Below are 15,883 nucleotides of genomic sequence, written 5' to 3'. Positions count from 1 at the left end.
GGAAACAGGGACTCACCGACTGATTCTAATGGCGGGATTGAAATGGTCCAGTCGAGGCAGCATTGAGATTCTTCCTCTGTTGGCTATGGTTGGCATTTGCCACATGTGCACCACCACGTCTCGTTAGATGTTCGTCTGCCCGATGTTTGAGAGGTGTGTGTCACCGCAGCAGTCTCTTCCATCTGCCTAATGTCTTCCTCTGTGTATTCCGGTTCAAAAAGGTAGGGCAGGGCAAAAAAGTCATCTTCTCCTCGAAGTTCAAAATCATCCGACATTGTTGTTTTACCTTTTTTTGTAAATGGAGTTTGATTTAGTATTTGTACACCGAATCGGTACTTCCACCTACGTCAAGCGTGACCTTTTCAGCGTAATTGCGTATTACTTGATGTCACAAACGCGCATCGCAGAACAGAGCAAGGCGAGCATTTTTGCTTATAAAAGTTACACTTTTTTATATATTTTTTTAAATGACTGATCGTTTCTCTAGATAAGACCCTTATTCATCGTCTTTTATCGTTTAAAGCTCTTTGAAACTGCACTGAAACTAATTTTGACCTTCAACCGTTTGGAGTCCATTGAAGTCCATTATATGGAGAAAAATCCTGGAATGTTTTCATCAAAAACCTTTATTTCTTTTCGCCTGAAGAAAGAAAGACATGGACATCTTGGATGACATGGGGGTGAGTAAATTATCAGCAACAGTTTATTTAAAAGTGGAGTAATCCTTTAAGGAGTTTGTATAGGCCACTCTGCGTACATTCACATTTTCACAACAATTATACACTCACAGAGTCAACTAACTACAACATTACTTAGGTTAACATGATTCTGATTGGTTAATTAAGATAACTAGACAAGATTAGTAAGGTCTAGGTCTCCAGTAGAATGCCATCAGTCCATTGACACCAATACAGGACCTGCACACAGAACACTAGCGCACATACACAGATACACAGCTTCACAGCTTCTTCAAGGTTGAAGTTGGCCCAGGCTCCAACTATAAACAGGAAAGTTTCCCAAAACATACTGATAAGAGGTGCACACAATATTCAAAATTTATGTTCTAGTGTTTGAAGATGAAAAGGAAAATAAATGTGGTAACATACGTTGAAGAAGTCATTCAAATAACTTAACATTTAGAAAGATAAATGTTGATTAATAACTTGATTATAAATCACTCAAAAGATATTGAAGTGGCGATGGATGCCAGAATCCACCCCCTTCACCAATGAAATGAGCTTTAAGTGTCAATTTACAGCAGATCTGAAGACATCAGCATAATAAATGAGGTGAAAACAGGAACTATTGACATGAAATAAAGAGTGTTTTCAGCAGTTTCTCTGTTAATATCGATGATCCTCAGACTATCAACACTCATTCAACAAGACATTCAGATCATCTCACTTTATTCTGAGTGTTTGCTGTTAGAAACTGATTATTTGAGTCAGGATATATGAGAAAAGACTATAAAACTGCTCTATTGAAAGACAATACTGTTATTTGTTATTATGACATGGATAAAACATCAATAACACAAAAATAAACACTAATGACACTCATCTTTATCAACCACTAGGTAAATATCCATAAACATCCATAATATGTCCATATGATTCTAAATAAAGTTTAATTTTCTGCATTCATTGTAATAATGGCATTAGATCAAAACCGACAAAGATTATAAAATCTTTAAAAATAAAGAGCAAAGCGATATTTAAGGTTTCCTGTGGCAAACTATCAATATTTATCTATATTAACGTATAGATATATAATGTCTCACGTTGCTCGTTAGGCTCAATGTAAAGTATTTAGCAGTATCTGTTCCAGTATATTTTAACATGTAACTTACAAAATTGATCAATGCACAAATTAATTGTTCCTCATAATACAAAGTTAAAAATAACTCGTTATAAAAAAACACATTTGAGGCCACACACTTATCAACAGATCCCTAACAAGTTTATTGCAGAATAAATCCACAGTTTTATTTTAGTTATTTATGTGTTTTAAACACTTTTAACTGATAATTGTCTTCTGCACAAAAAGACATCCTCAGCATGTCTTGTTGACTGTGGCGGTCCTGTTTCACACGATAAATGGATCACACAGCAGGCCAGTGGCGTAGCTTCCATAGCATTAGCAGTAATGAGGAAAAGCCACATAAGTCTACTGAAAGGAGGGAGAGGCTGAAAACAAAGACGCTCGTCTGTTTACCTCCGTTAAAGCTTCAGACAGGTGGTGCTGTCCCCATTCATGCATTAATTTAACTTTTTTACAAGGAGGCAGTGTTGCAAGACATACATTATTTATCGTATTTGTACGATAATTTTGACCTTTATATGATGTACGATCAATAATTCTGTTCATCTGATGACAGCATAAATCACTGTATCATTATGATCCTGAAAGAACAGATTCTGTCCATTAATATTGATTATTATTATTATTATTAATATTATTATTTTATTAGAGCACAAGCTTTATTCATCTGAGAGTCAAACTCAAACAAAATAATTTTGCAGTAAAATATCCAAAAACCACTAGGCCATTGATATATATTTTGTTCACTCGAGTACTTACAATATCCCAAATGTTTCCAACTATTAGTAAATCGTGAGAAAATTGCAGTTTTAACCAAGGCTCCGGGACGTGTGAGGAGTCGCCTGTCAATGGCGTCATACCCGCGTTACCCTCGGTTTCCGGTTTTATTTTGTAGAAACCATGGGAACACCAAAGACGCTTTAATATTTACATGTTTTAATAGACAAGGGAACAACTGTTTTGATATATTTATGGACAGAAAACTAATTATTGTTATATAGCTCAACACGTTTAGTCTTATTGTTTAAATCTAATTTTCTTGATGTTTTGCGAATACCATGCTTTACCACGCCTCAGAGAAAAACACTATTTTGTCAAGTAGCTAACATAGCATAATCAGATGCAGCTTAATTTTTAGAGACAGTAATACAGCATTTTCTCCATCATACAATACGTTTATAAATATCTGGAGCTGTCGGCCGACTCGATATCCTGTGGTGTCACGTGTCTCGACGCAACAGCCAATGAAATACACACTGATGTCTATGGAAGCAGCAATAACAATCCATTCAAATATAATTTGCCGACATTTATTCATGTCAGAAAAAACATTGTGTAAGTATCTATAAAGCTCACTCACTCTATTGTTCTCCCAGTTCACCGGTCACATGTATTTCAGCACAAATGGATGAATTCAAGTTGTATATTAAGATCAATGTCATTATATAGGTTTTTAAATGACAAAACACGTATTTGAGAATTGGAATATCAGACATGGTGAGAAAAGTGATACATCTGTCATACAGTGTGGCCGGCTGACTGCGGTGTGTCACGTGTGACATGCATGATGCGTCATCAGGGAAACAATAAAGGGAAATGTTATAAAATAACAGTCGCCTTAACTCTGGGAGGTTGGACAGAATATTTTAAGCTTATGTGTGAAAGGGTTATTTTAATTTGAATTCAATTTAATTCAAAATTTAATTCCTCCCAATGTCCATTTTCAAATAAAGTAATTGGGTGACAGTTGTTGTCAGCACGTGTAGTGTGTAACCTCCTGTTGCAGATAATTTTCGTAGTGTCACGTAGTCTGAACAGCACAGCGATCTGCCGACATTTAAAGTCCTGTAGTGTAAACTTGGCTTAATATGATAACAGACATCCCAACCTGCAAAAAGTCATTTCAGGGAGGTACATGCACATAATTATGCACATGAAATGAAACTTGTCAACTCACCTCACTGATAATTGATTGGTTGATTTGCCGAAAAAGGCCATTCGGGATGCTCTCTGTCATACATGCGCTTCGCACACACACGCAAGGTCTCTCTCTCGCTCCCTCTCCCTCTCTGCCGTGCGCGCGCTGGTTTGAAACACAGTCTCTATGCGCTCTCTTGCTCGCTCGCTCTAGATTCCAGGAGATTTTAACTAATTTGCGGGCATCAGGGAGCTGCTATCAATATGCGGGAGACTCCCGGAACTTCCGGGAGACTTGGGATGTCTGTGATAAACAGAGCTGTGTTACCTCATACTCATGACCAGAAAAGCGGAAGCGGCGCCGGCGACTGTGTCATAATAAAAGTCCCGCTGCTCGTGAGGCGTGTGTTGATCAATCGCTCCAGTTCCTCATTCAGCTCCACAACACTCGCTCCTGCTCTGCTTCATACTACAGTAACGTTAATAATCGCATCCATGAACATGATTTCTTCCCGAGTCCAATCCCTATTCTTTTGCACCGTCCGTTGAGGTGAAGACCACACATCCCAAGATTCCGCGCTTAAACATCATCAAGCTACGCCTTTGTTTCGAATAGGCCTCTAGTGGACATAAATATTACAGTCTCTTCAGCGCTATAGCTGAAGCTCCTCCAGCAAACACTTGACACATATAAACTCCTTTATCCTCAGTTCTGATGATCTTCAATCGAAAAGAGAAGTTTCCTTTGGGGATTTCAGCAGTGAAGAACTCAACTCTGTATCGCTCAAAAATCCTCATTGTCTTAGAGCAGAACCAGAACTAAAGTCTCTGAGTCTGTTCTTCTTCATTCCACCTCCAGATCCTCCATTAATAAAGGTTCATCAACATAACAGGGCAGAATCACTGAAGATCCCAGAGGAGCGACCAGAGGGACTAAAACATTAAAGGGTTAGTTCACCCCGCAATTAATCATATTTTACTCACCCATGTTGTTTTAAATCCATTTGATCGTTTGATGAAAGAAAGTCATAACGGATTTTAAAACAACACAAGTGAGTAAAATAAGGCAGAATGATCATTTCTGGGTGTTTAATAAACATTATTCATTCAATAAAAAACACTATAGGTAGTTTAACATAAGATACAGAAATGGTGAAATATCTACAGTTTTATGGAGCAAAAAAACAAGGAAATTTAAACAAATCCACTCAGGTTGGAAAGTTTATCACTGTAACAGATTTTCTGTTCCTTTAATGGTAAAGCGCAGACTCATTGCTGGTTTAGAGTAAATGAGAAAGACATGTCCACACCTAAATATGTAATCTCCCATTAAAGTAAAATATTTTTAAATTGTTTGTTTTTTAAGAGTTGCTAGCTATAAACCAAAACTTTTTTTTACTTAATTACATTATTGAGGTATTAATATGAGGAATATGTCATTTTTATTCTTATAACAGATATTCTTATAACATGTAGGCGTAATGCTTACATTTATTAGTGATCAGAGATTCCCTAAGAGGCGTTTCATACATACGAGCTTTACACAATAAAATGTAACTTTTAATAAATAAAAGGAAAGACAGAAGAGGGGAATAAAGATATAAAGTCTACGTCAGCCTATCAGCAATCATCAGAAATACTGAGATCAAAACAATTAGATACATCTTCAAATAAATATAAATAAAATAAATAATAAATAATAAAATAAATAAAAAATAGTCATGTCTGCAATAAAAGATGGTAATTTTTAGTGACACTTGCTAATGTTCATAAGCTGTTTCGACAGAGCAACTTTAACTTTTATTTCTTTCTTTCACCTTTAAACTGCTGTGAGGGTCGAGTCATGTGATCAGATATATTAACTTGACTGAATGAGACTTCAGTCTAGAAATATCTAAAGTAAAGCTCATCAAACAAAGAGAAAATACTCATATATTAGGTGTGTCGTCATAAATGAGCATGGAGAAACTACTATTCCCATGATGCACTGTTCTGCTTATGGGGTCATGAAAGAAACAGCAACATCCGTGTCAACAGTTACATTGTTGGACATCATTTCTTTATGTTATGTGAAAGATACTCTGCATTTATAGTTATTTTCAGCTTGAAGACGGTAAACTGACATTATAGCTTTGCAATTACACTTAAGTTTGTGAATTATTTGTGAATAGATTTCTCTCTGTTGAAACTAGAAGGAATGTTTTGATATATCGATCTGAAATCAATCTTTAGATTTCACAAATGTCTCTGGAATAAACAGAATTCATGCTTTCAATAGCAATCACAATGTGTCATATCTGTCCGTTATTAGTAAGTGCTATGGAGCATGTCTTTGGGTTGTTTGAAAACCTATGAAAACCTCAAATCATGTGGACCGATCTGCAGATATTGTGAACACAGAGATAAAAAAATCAATAAACTACATCAGACTTTTCTTCACATGAGCAAGACTGAGAAACAAACAAAACTGAAACAGTCTAACCAACGAGGACACACTGAATGCTAACCTAGTGTTAGTTTGATTGTTTCTGTTGTTCTGCTCATTTATCAGTTGCTTTGAATAAAATCATCTGCTAAATGATTATTACTGACTAACAAAACAGAACAGGAAACAAAAAACAAAAACAAACAGCATAATGTATTTGAGCGTGGCTCCCTCTAGTGGACAACAGTAATATTGTGGACTTCAATTATATGCTTTAACAATTAGTTGAATTTTCAACTTTCATTTTGTAGCTAAGCAGTAATTTTACATTATTATATAACTTGTTATTTAACAATTACATTCAGTCCTGCATTAACAGTGTGATTCAGTAAGTTAGACTAATGACTTCCTTCCTGATCCTCTGACTCGACGCAGACGACCATTTAAAACTGAAAGTAAAGAGTAAGTGAAAGTAAAACTGATCCGCGGACATTTCACGAACATGATCGAGCTCCCGTCAGCGGAACATCTATATTTGTAATTATTTATAGCTGAAGGACATAATTGTTTTGGTGTAATGTAGCATTTGAAGATGCTCAAGACGAACTGTGTTTTGGTGTCAGTCCTGCTGATGATCGCTGACGGTATGTACAGGATATTATTAGCGCGCTCTCTCTCTCTCTCTCTCTCTCTCTTCAACAAAACTATTTTTAATGGTCAGTTCTTTATTTATTTCCATTTCTAAACTATTGTATATATTATTTGGGTTCAAGGCCCCTAAATCATGGCTGCCCTTCGTCGTGCTTCTTTATAAGACTTTATGCGGCCTATAAAGTCGTCAAAATGGCCAATAGCCTATCAGTATCTTAGCGAAAGTGCATTTCTTCATGTTTTCTTCCATTCAAAAAGTTGCATCATATGTGAGGTTAGCATGCTCCTGCTCAGAAGGGTTAAGTGCTGTGTGAGTGCAGGCCAGCGGGGGAGTGAGGAGGGGGGACAATCGCGCTCGGGCTCGGTTCAATGCAGCCACGCCTAGTGCTGACAAATGGCTGTCTAGAAACATTGCCAAATATAAATGAACATATTCAGATCAGACCAGTGCCTCTTGACAAATTAAGAAAAAAGCGCTATAAATAAAGGTGACTTGACTTGGCAAATTTTGTTTACTGTAAATAATATGCATTTTTTTTTTTCTGTAACTACATGATCTGGATGCTCTTCTCCATTTTTTGATGTAGTGTCTAATGAATAATCTGCTTAAATTATTGACTGATGTGTGTTTGATCTGAAAGCAATGTTTGATTTTGAGAACAGGTAAAATGGTTTGATTTTGCCAGAAGAGTCAGGGGTTTTGTGAATATAGTTTGAAGATGTGGTTTTGTGTTTAATGTTGTGAGAAAATGGGTGATGCTTTCCAATAAACGTGTCTTAGCAATTGTGAAAAACTGTAAAACTAAGCTTGCTGTTTACGCCACTCTCCCACATCTCAGATCGGGCTGTTTAATAATTTTGTCTGGCCTGACCAACAATGCAGAGTCAATTATTCCGCTTATACTACGGTTGCTTGCCACACCGACAGTGTCTCTACTAATAATAGCGAAACTGTAAGTTTATCTACCTCAAGAACCGCAGTTATTACCTCGCTGGTGAGAAATGTCATGTAGCTTTTAAATTACTAAATTATTTTACAGATTAATTTGTCAGAGCAGCGCTGACAACACGTTTGCGAGTGTGTGTCCGTACTGTGTGTGTGTGTCTGAGTGAGAGAGATAAAGCGGGAGAAAGACAAGAGTATGACCTTTCAGGATATAATAAAACATATATTCAAAAATCATGACAATAATTTGTCGTTTACTATATTTATTTGCTTGGTCTGTGTCGTTGTTTTCTTTTGCGGTTGTAGGCTGTAAGGACCTTTTGAACAGGGGCGTTTCCTCTGAGGAGGCAAGGGAGGCAGTGCCTCCTCAAAAATAGGATGAGAAAATAATCCATATTACATATAAAACAACACAAATATTACAAATTATGACATTAAAAAGAGCGCAAGTCACTCGTTTTTCTAAAGGAACAGTGTCCAACAGCGACACCTGCAGGTAAAGTTGCTCTCATACGAAACCATAGAAAATCATCAGACCCTCGGCATGCAGTGGGTTTTGTGGGGGGTAATTGAGAATGAATGGGGGAAAGTCACGTGAGAGGAGGCAACGTCTCCATCGCGCTATGATTGGATGTAATTGGTTATGATTAGATATGATTGGTTTGTGTGATAAATCCCGCCTCTTGTTGACGCGAGCGTTCCGTGTGTCAGTTTGACTGAACAAATGAAGGTGTCAATGGGAAGACTAACTGGAAAGTAAGTAAACAGATCACCCAGTTAGATATCACTGCTTTATGTCATGTCAAAATTAAAATTGAAATGGACTGAAAGCTTGATAACTGCGGAATTTTTAGTGCAATCAGCTTGGTGAAATTAAAAATACAATTTGTGTCTGTGACAGACGGTGTTTACGGAGCATGACTGATGATCCAAAATAGCCTAAGTTGACTATTAAAATGAAAAAAATCAATACACAATTAAAATATATTGTTTAAATTGCTACAGCCTTTAGTTATTATTTTGGAATGAATGTAGAATTGCTTAAAACACTAATTTGATGAGATTGACTTGGTTTTGATTAATAGAACATTTATTACAATGCATGTTAATGTAAAGTTACAAAATAGAATTGTCTTTGGTTTCTTTTTTTTCTTTTTTGATGTAAAATAATGTTCATTTAACAAGGAAGATGTCAACATTAAGAGTAATGCACATGAGTTTATAAATAATTCATAAATAAATAAAAAATGTGCCTCCTCATTTCAGAACACCACTGCACGCCACTACTTTTGAAATAACTGAAATCATTTGGTGAATTGATATGGAATTGTAATGTGGTCAAGACCTGCTAGAACAACTTTAGCCATGCGTTTCCCTGAAAATAATTGCACACCTTAGAACGCTGGTTAATCAAGCTTTATAATCAAGCTTTCAACAGCCCTGTAGTATAAACTAAATCAGCCGGTTAAACAGACAGCTCTAATATTTACACATACACACAAATTGACTTTCTGCTGCCGCAGCCTGCTGTATTTTTTTTTTTTTTTTTTTTGCATGTCTTGATTGACAGATGTCTCATAAGTAGTATCCCATTCGCAAAATACCAATACCTTTTCCATTTTGTCTATCTTGTGTTTTCTGACTTGTTATTTTGCTTACTGTGGTAGAGTTAGCCTGTTGTGCAGTGATAATTAGACAGACTCCAGACATTGCCTTTGAATATGCTTTAATCACAGCCGGAACAACAGTACTCCCACCAACAAAAGGAGTACAACAGTTTTTATAGAACAGGAGCATGGCAAATGTTACATGATTCATTACATAATTTTTCTCCACTATTATTGGTTCTTCATATGTATAATTAAGCAAACCCTTTTGTTACTAGGTGAAAGCAAATCTGGATTTCTTAATTACACACTCTAAAAAATAAAACATTGGTTCAACAAAAAAAAATATGTTAACGTTTTCCACTAGAATTTTTAACTAAAGCCAATTGGGAGAATTACAATAATTCAAAGCAATATTTTGAGTTGACTCAACATAATGTCTTAAGTAAGGTGAAGACACTTTTTGGACACAATAAAATGGCATTTCTAAGTAACATGATCTTACCAAGCACCGCTTGTCACCATGATGGTAACTCTCCAAAAAACCCACATTAACACATTAACTCTTCTAAATTAGCATAACAACACACTAATTACTGCTAAATCTTCCTTACCATTAATCTTGTGCAAAAAACATTATATAACACTTAATTTTAGCATTTACTCTCCCTTTCAAGTGCCATGGGCAAAGCATGATGGGAAATATAAATCCCAGCCCAGTTAAAAGAAGTGTTCATACAACTCAAAACAATGAAACACGTTTACACGTCATCAGATTGTATTTTACATTAACAGAACTTAAAATTAAATAAATGTTTTGATTAACTGAAAATGTTAAACTATGACAAGTCATGATAGTATATCGAATCAATAGGCATAATTTGTGTGTCATCCAAGCTCAATAAAATAACAATTAAAAGTAAAAAGTCTAACAGCATTTCAGAACTTGATTTTTTATTTCACAACAATATATATATTTAAGTAATGACTAAAGGTCCCCTGAATTAGTTTTTAGAGTGCAGTTTGTTACTCAAAGTCATGAGTTTATATATTGATGCAACTTTTTTGTGTCATTTCCCTTTTGGACATGATTCAGACACACTGACTTTGACCAAAGTGTTGGACATTTGGATTTCCAAATTATATAAATGTTAATCCTGCAAGAAAATGACATTTTAGTTATGATTAATTAAAGTTCCATCACAATACCATGACCTAAATCCAACAAAAGATCAATGTCTAATGATGCTATAATTTGACGTTAATCTTATGATGTTCATTAGACGTCGGCTGTTGGTTACCATGATTCAAAGAACTAGATACCAACACAATATCAACATCAACTGTCACCATATTCTACATCAAACTGATGTTGACAATAGACGTTGTTTTGACATTGAATTTCGCTCACTCGAACTTTTATTCAATCAAATCGCAGCATTTAATGACGTTGTGTGTCTGCTGGGTATTTACTAAAGTGTACAAAAAAGTTTAGTTTGGGACAGGTCAGCTTCCACATTCAAATCTCTTTCCTACAACTCTATTTTACTTTAGAAAGAATCTCATCCTCAGATCTTCATCTTCTAAGAATGAGTTTCAGATTACTTCCTTTAGAGATGTTTTTCATTTTTTCATAGTGATATTTTTCCAGCTTAATCATAACTGGTTTGTCTGGATTAGCTTCAGTTAAACAGAACTCCACAGTAAAGCAGAACTGGTTACAGCATGTCTTTAAATACAATTTAAATCAAGTATTTTTTATGAATTTTTTTTATGGATGAACTGGAGCTCAATATGAAGTTCATAATGTCCAGAATGTGCAGAGCTGTAAGACAAAGATGCAGCTCAAACACAAGATTTATATTTATATTTGATTAACATTTCATGTCAGGTAATGTCATGTTGAGGTGTGTCAGTCTGTCTTGATTTTTTTTCTCAGGTCATATTTCCTGGTTACCTGATTTGACCCAGTGTTTACAACTTTTTTTCTATAACAATAAAAGTGAAATAGTCTCTGTCAATGATTCATAAACACAGTTTGATTGTGAAGTGCAAAAACAAGAAACTGAATTTAATTTGATAGAGATAATCTGTGAAGACACACACGGAACATTTGATTTAAAACCATTCGGGACTGAGGCCAAAAGAAAATTGTTCTTTTAGATGTAAAATGTATATAAAAAAAGTTTGAGGTAATGGATGAGGTGAACACAAAGAAACATTACTCTCTCCCTCTCTCACACACACACATACACTATGAAACACTACACATAACATGAGTTCGAAAGGGAACTCTACACTGCGTTTTACCGCATATGGGAAACGTCACACGTGAACCGGTGTCTGAAAGCAATGTATCAAATCACGCCAATCCTATTGGCCGGCAACAGCCAATGACGTCATCAAGACACGGCTCGGAAGTATAAAGGAGCCGCCAGTGAAGCAGTCAGTATCTTTTCGTCTTTCGGGACTGTTTTGTCTGATTGCGATTTCTTCGAATCCGGTAAGAATGTTTTATTATGTCTACAAACGTTTCAGAATATGTGTTCACCCGTGTCTCAGGTATTTGACACTCGGTGAGACACACAATCTGTGTGTTTTTCTGTCTGGGAAAAGAGCCTGCGCGGACTGAGGATGATGTTGACATCCGTTCGCTGAGTGCTCTTCTAACTTCTAGCTAGGGCTGGACGATTATGGCCTAAAATCAAAACCTTGGTTAATTGAACATTTTACCTCGATTACGATTAATGAACGATTATTTTGATTCTGTTTCTTTTTTTTTTTTTTTGCCCTCGTAGTTCACTGACAAGGTTTGTACTGTAAACATGATTGAATATTAAAGGTGGGATATTTTTTCCTATTGAAAGAGTGATCTGACATCATAGCTCACTATCAGCAGTTATTTTATCTTTGTTGTTCATAACATTTCTTACAGAGTTCTGCTTATTGTAAATCAGATAAAGATAAATTAGCACAGTACCAGTATGAGTGATTGCGTGTGTGTGTTAGTCATAGCGTCTCTCTATTAATTGTGAAGCTGTGGGTTGTAAATAGTTCCTTCAAAAGTAGAAAAATATATGCTATAATAAGTTTTGAGTTTCTAAGCTACTTTAGTGATAAACTAGTTTCTGCGTTCCTCTCTGTGCGCGCGATCTTCACGTTTTGCGCAGCTACTGTTTGTATGAGTGTTCGTGCCACAATGCAGCTGTGCGAGCGCGGTAGCTCGATATAATAATACACATCCGGTCGTCTAATAGCTTGAATGTCCAAACCATAAAACAAATACAACTGACAAATTTTAGTGTATGTGTTGAACCGGCGTTCACCTCCGTGTTGCTTTTATGCTGGACGGGGCAGAGTCATGTGGCTACACACACACGGTAGTGTGTTTTTAAGGGGGAAGTATTGACAGAATTAAAAAAACTAACCGACATGGGTAAATTACGTCGGTTCGAGGTTCTGAATTTCGGTTTCGATTACTTTTCGATTAATCGTCCAACCTTGTTTTTCCTGTATAGTTTTTCCTGGGCGTGTAGATGGAAAAAGACAGGGGTTTGTTGGGCACTGAAGTTCCATTAGGTTGGCTGGAACAATTTATTTGTATTGTGTTGGCCTCAAAATGGCCTCAGCCACCTTTGGTAGAGTAGCTTCTCCTCTGGTTTTAGCTAGAGTATGTTTGAGTTAGCACTCTTTACTTCAGATAGATCTAATGTCTGGGTCGGCCCTCTGGGCCGCCTGGCATTGTTTGCTTGTTGAGCTTTGCTTTAAGTTTCCTCCTAAGCCCCAGGCAAATCTATGCTTTGTGCGGCCCTACAGGCCCACAGCTCAGCCGGCCTAGACTAGAACTAGGGTTTAGGTGATTTACTAAAGCAAATTTCACTCTTTATTGCTACTATCCTTTGTCAGGTTGTATAGTTACTAGTTCTGGCCTCCTCTTATCTGAGTTGTCAGGCCATATGCCCATTATGCCTTTGGTGTAGGTACAAGTTAGATAGCAGCTAAGGTAGCAGGCTGTCACTAGCCTCCCTGGTGCCGTTGTCTCAGGTGGTAGGCCCTTATCTTTGTTTAAATAAGTGTATGCTATGTTGCTTAGGCCCCACTTTTCTAGAACTTCATTCATACTGAATTTGTCTTTCCCCTGAGCCCCTTGAATTAGCATTCAAGCTTGAGGTTACAGTGTTAGCTTGGTTTAGCTCCCGTTCTCTAGGGTTTAGTACAGATGTATTATTTCTGTTTGGTGAAAGCGTCCATTCTTTTCAGGATGGTATGTATGAATAGCAAAGCATTGTGTTTGCTTTGGGTTCTAGTTTTTGCCCTACACGTGTGAGCTTAACTCTTTGCTGCCACAGGTTAGCACCTGTTCTCATGAGTAGCAGGCCTGTTTTTAGCCTCTGTTAGAGCATGGTGACTATTTGTACTCCCCTTGCTTTTAGGGTTATTCGTGTTTTACTGAGTACATAACCTAATGGATTGCACTTTCAGTTTGGTTCTTTTTTGCTCCCTTTAGAGTTAATCACTGCCACAACAGCTTGTGTCTGTGAAGTTGAATGCTCGGGTGAATCTGAGCCTCCTTCTGAGCACGATGGCTTGTGGTTTCACAAGTGTTGTTGGTAGATGTTCATGAGTTTTGCTCGCTTAATTTAGCACTGCCACAAGTTTATGCCCATGTCTGTCCAAAGTAGTAGGCCACTTCAGGCCTCCTTCAGACCATGGCAGCATATGTTGTTGTGCTCCCCTTTCTGTTAGGGTTTAGTGTGTCTGAGTACATTGCCTGTTGGAATGTGTAGACTTAAGCGCAGGTTGAGTTAAGCTAGTTAACCACTATTGTTTGTTGGGTTTTAGAGCTGGTTCCCTTTGAGCTTGGTCACCTGTGAAATCACTAGCTGACGCCATGTGTCTTTTGGAGTCGCAGGCCCCGCTTGGGCCTCCTTCATTTAACATGCTGGCACAGTTCTGTGTTGGTTTTGCTATCACTGCCACTGGCTACACCCGTATCTGCTGTAGCAAGCCAGGTTTGGGCCTCTCTCAGAGCATGCTGGCGGAGTGTGTACTCCTCTTGCTTTAAGAGTAAAAGGTGTTTTACTGAGTACATGGCCTGTTGGTTTGTACTGGAGTTGCCACTAGCTGGCGCCACGTGTCTGTGAGTTGTAAGCCCTGTGGGCCTCCTTTGAGAGCACATTGGCATATGTCTTTGTACTCCTCTTGCTTAAAGAGTAAAAGGTGTTTTACTGAGTACTTTGCTGAGTGGCCTTTGGCTCAGGTTGAGTTTATCTAGTTAACCTCACTTTGGTTCAGTTTTCTTATGTTTGCTCCCTTTGAGCTTGAAACACAACCATGAGCTGACGCTGCATGTCTGTCTCAAGTCGTAGGTCCGCCTTTGGGCCTCCTACAGAACATGATGGTGTATGTTGTACTCCTCTTGCTTTAAGAGTAAAATATGCTTTTACTGAGTACACTGTTAGGTGGACTGTTATGTGGGCACTCTATAGTCTTATCTGCTGGTTTAACTTGGTTTTATTCTGAACAAGTTACATGTTTGTGGGTTCTTGCTTTCAGCAAGCTGGCTGTTCGAGGTGTGTGGCCTTAACAGGCCGCCTTTGAAGCTTTCCCACCCCCACTTCTGGGTGATAAAACTTAAGCAGATTAAACATGTAGCTTCACATGTTGGCCTTTATCAAGGCCTCTGTGTTATTTTCATTTCTACACTGTGTAGAACTTTTGTCATGTTGTAGGCCCCTTCTTGGGCATCCATGATTTTGTGCCTACAGTACGGTCTATCTGTTAGGTTGAGCTCTGTACTCCCCTTGTTAGGGTCGTCCTGCATATTGCTTAGCTCCCTAAGCTGGTCAGTGGTTGAAGGCCTCTATGAGGCCTCCCATTTGTGATCCAGTCCCCAGGCTGATTAATGTGCTCCCCCTGTCGGGGTGTTTGAGTGCACAACCTCCTCAGTGCGAATAATCAGGCGCTGAGTAGGTCCTAGGATTGAGCAGAGTTTGTAGGGTTAAGAGCACTTAGCTGAGTCCTGCTCTCCTGGATGCCCACCTCTACGATCGGGTCTGAGTTGCTTACTGCCTCTTTGCAGTCGCTCTTACTGGATATCTTCTCTGAAGAATGCGTTGTTGAGGCTCTGTGTTCAGACAGGTTGCTGGCCTAGGTTGTTATCGGACTGGGTCGGCCTCCCTTGTGGCATTTAGGGTGACTATGTCCCCCTTCTAGTGACTGGTGGGGGTTCCTTCCGGCTCCCTGGCTTCATTCCCTTAAAGAGACCCTCTTTCTTTGGAAGGTTTGGTCCCAGAAGCCTTGGAGCGGCTGTAAGGGTGGACCTCCTATAGGGGTTCAGGCTTTAGGGTTGCCGAGCGACTAAAAAAACTTTGTTCATTTAAAATATCTTTAGATATTTTCAATCTTACACGGCCTTGGTAGGCCTTCTGTGGAAGGCCTCTTTGAGGCTTATAGATTGGGCTGTTGGCCGTAGGGAATGGTGTCACTGACAACCTTTGTTTGACCCGAGGGGGA

This window comes from Chanodichthys erythropterus, chromosome 3 (assembly GCF_024489055.1).
Source record: "Chanodichthys erythropterus isolate Z2021 chromosome 3, ASM2448905v1, whole genome shotgun sequence".
NCBI classification, from domain to species: domain Eukaryota; kingdom Metazoa; phylum Chordata; class Actinopteri; order Cypriniformes; family Xenocyprididae; genus Chanodichthys; species Chanodichthys erythropterus.
Note: the sequence above shows the minus strand (reverse complement) of the source record.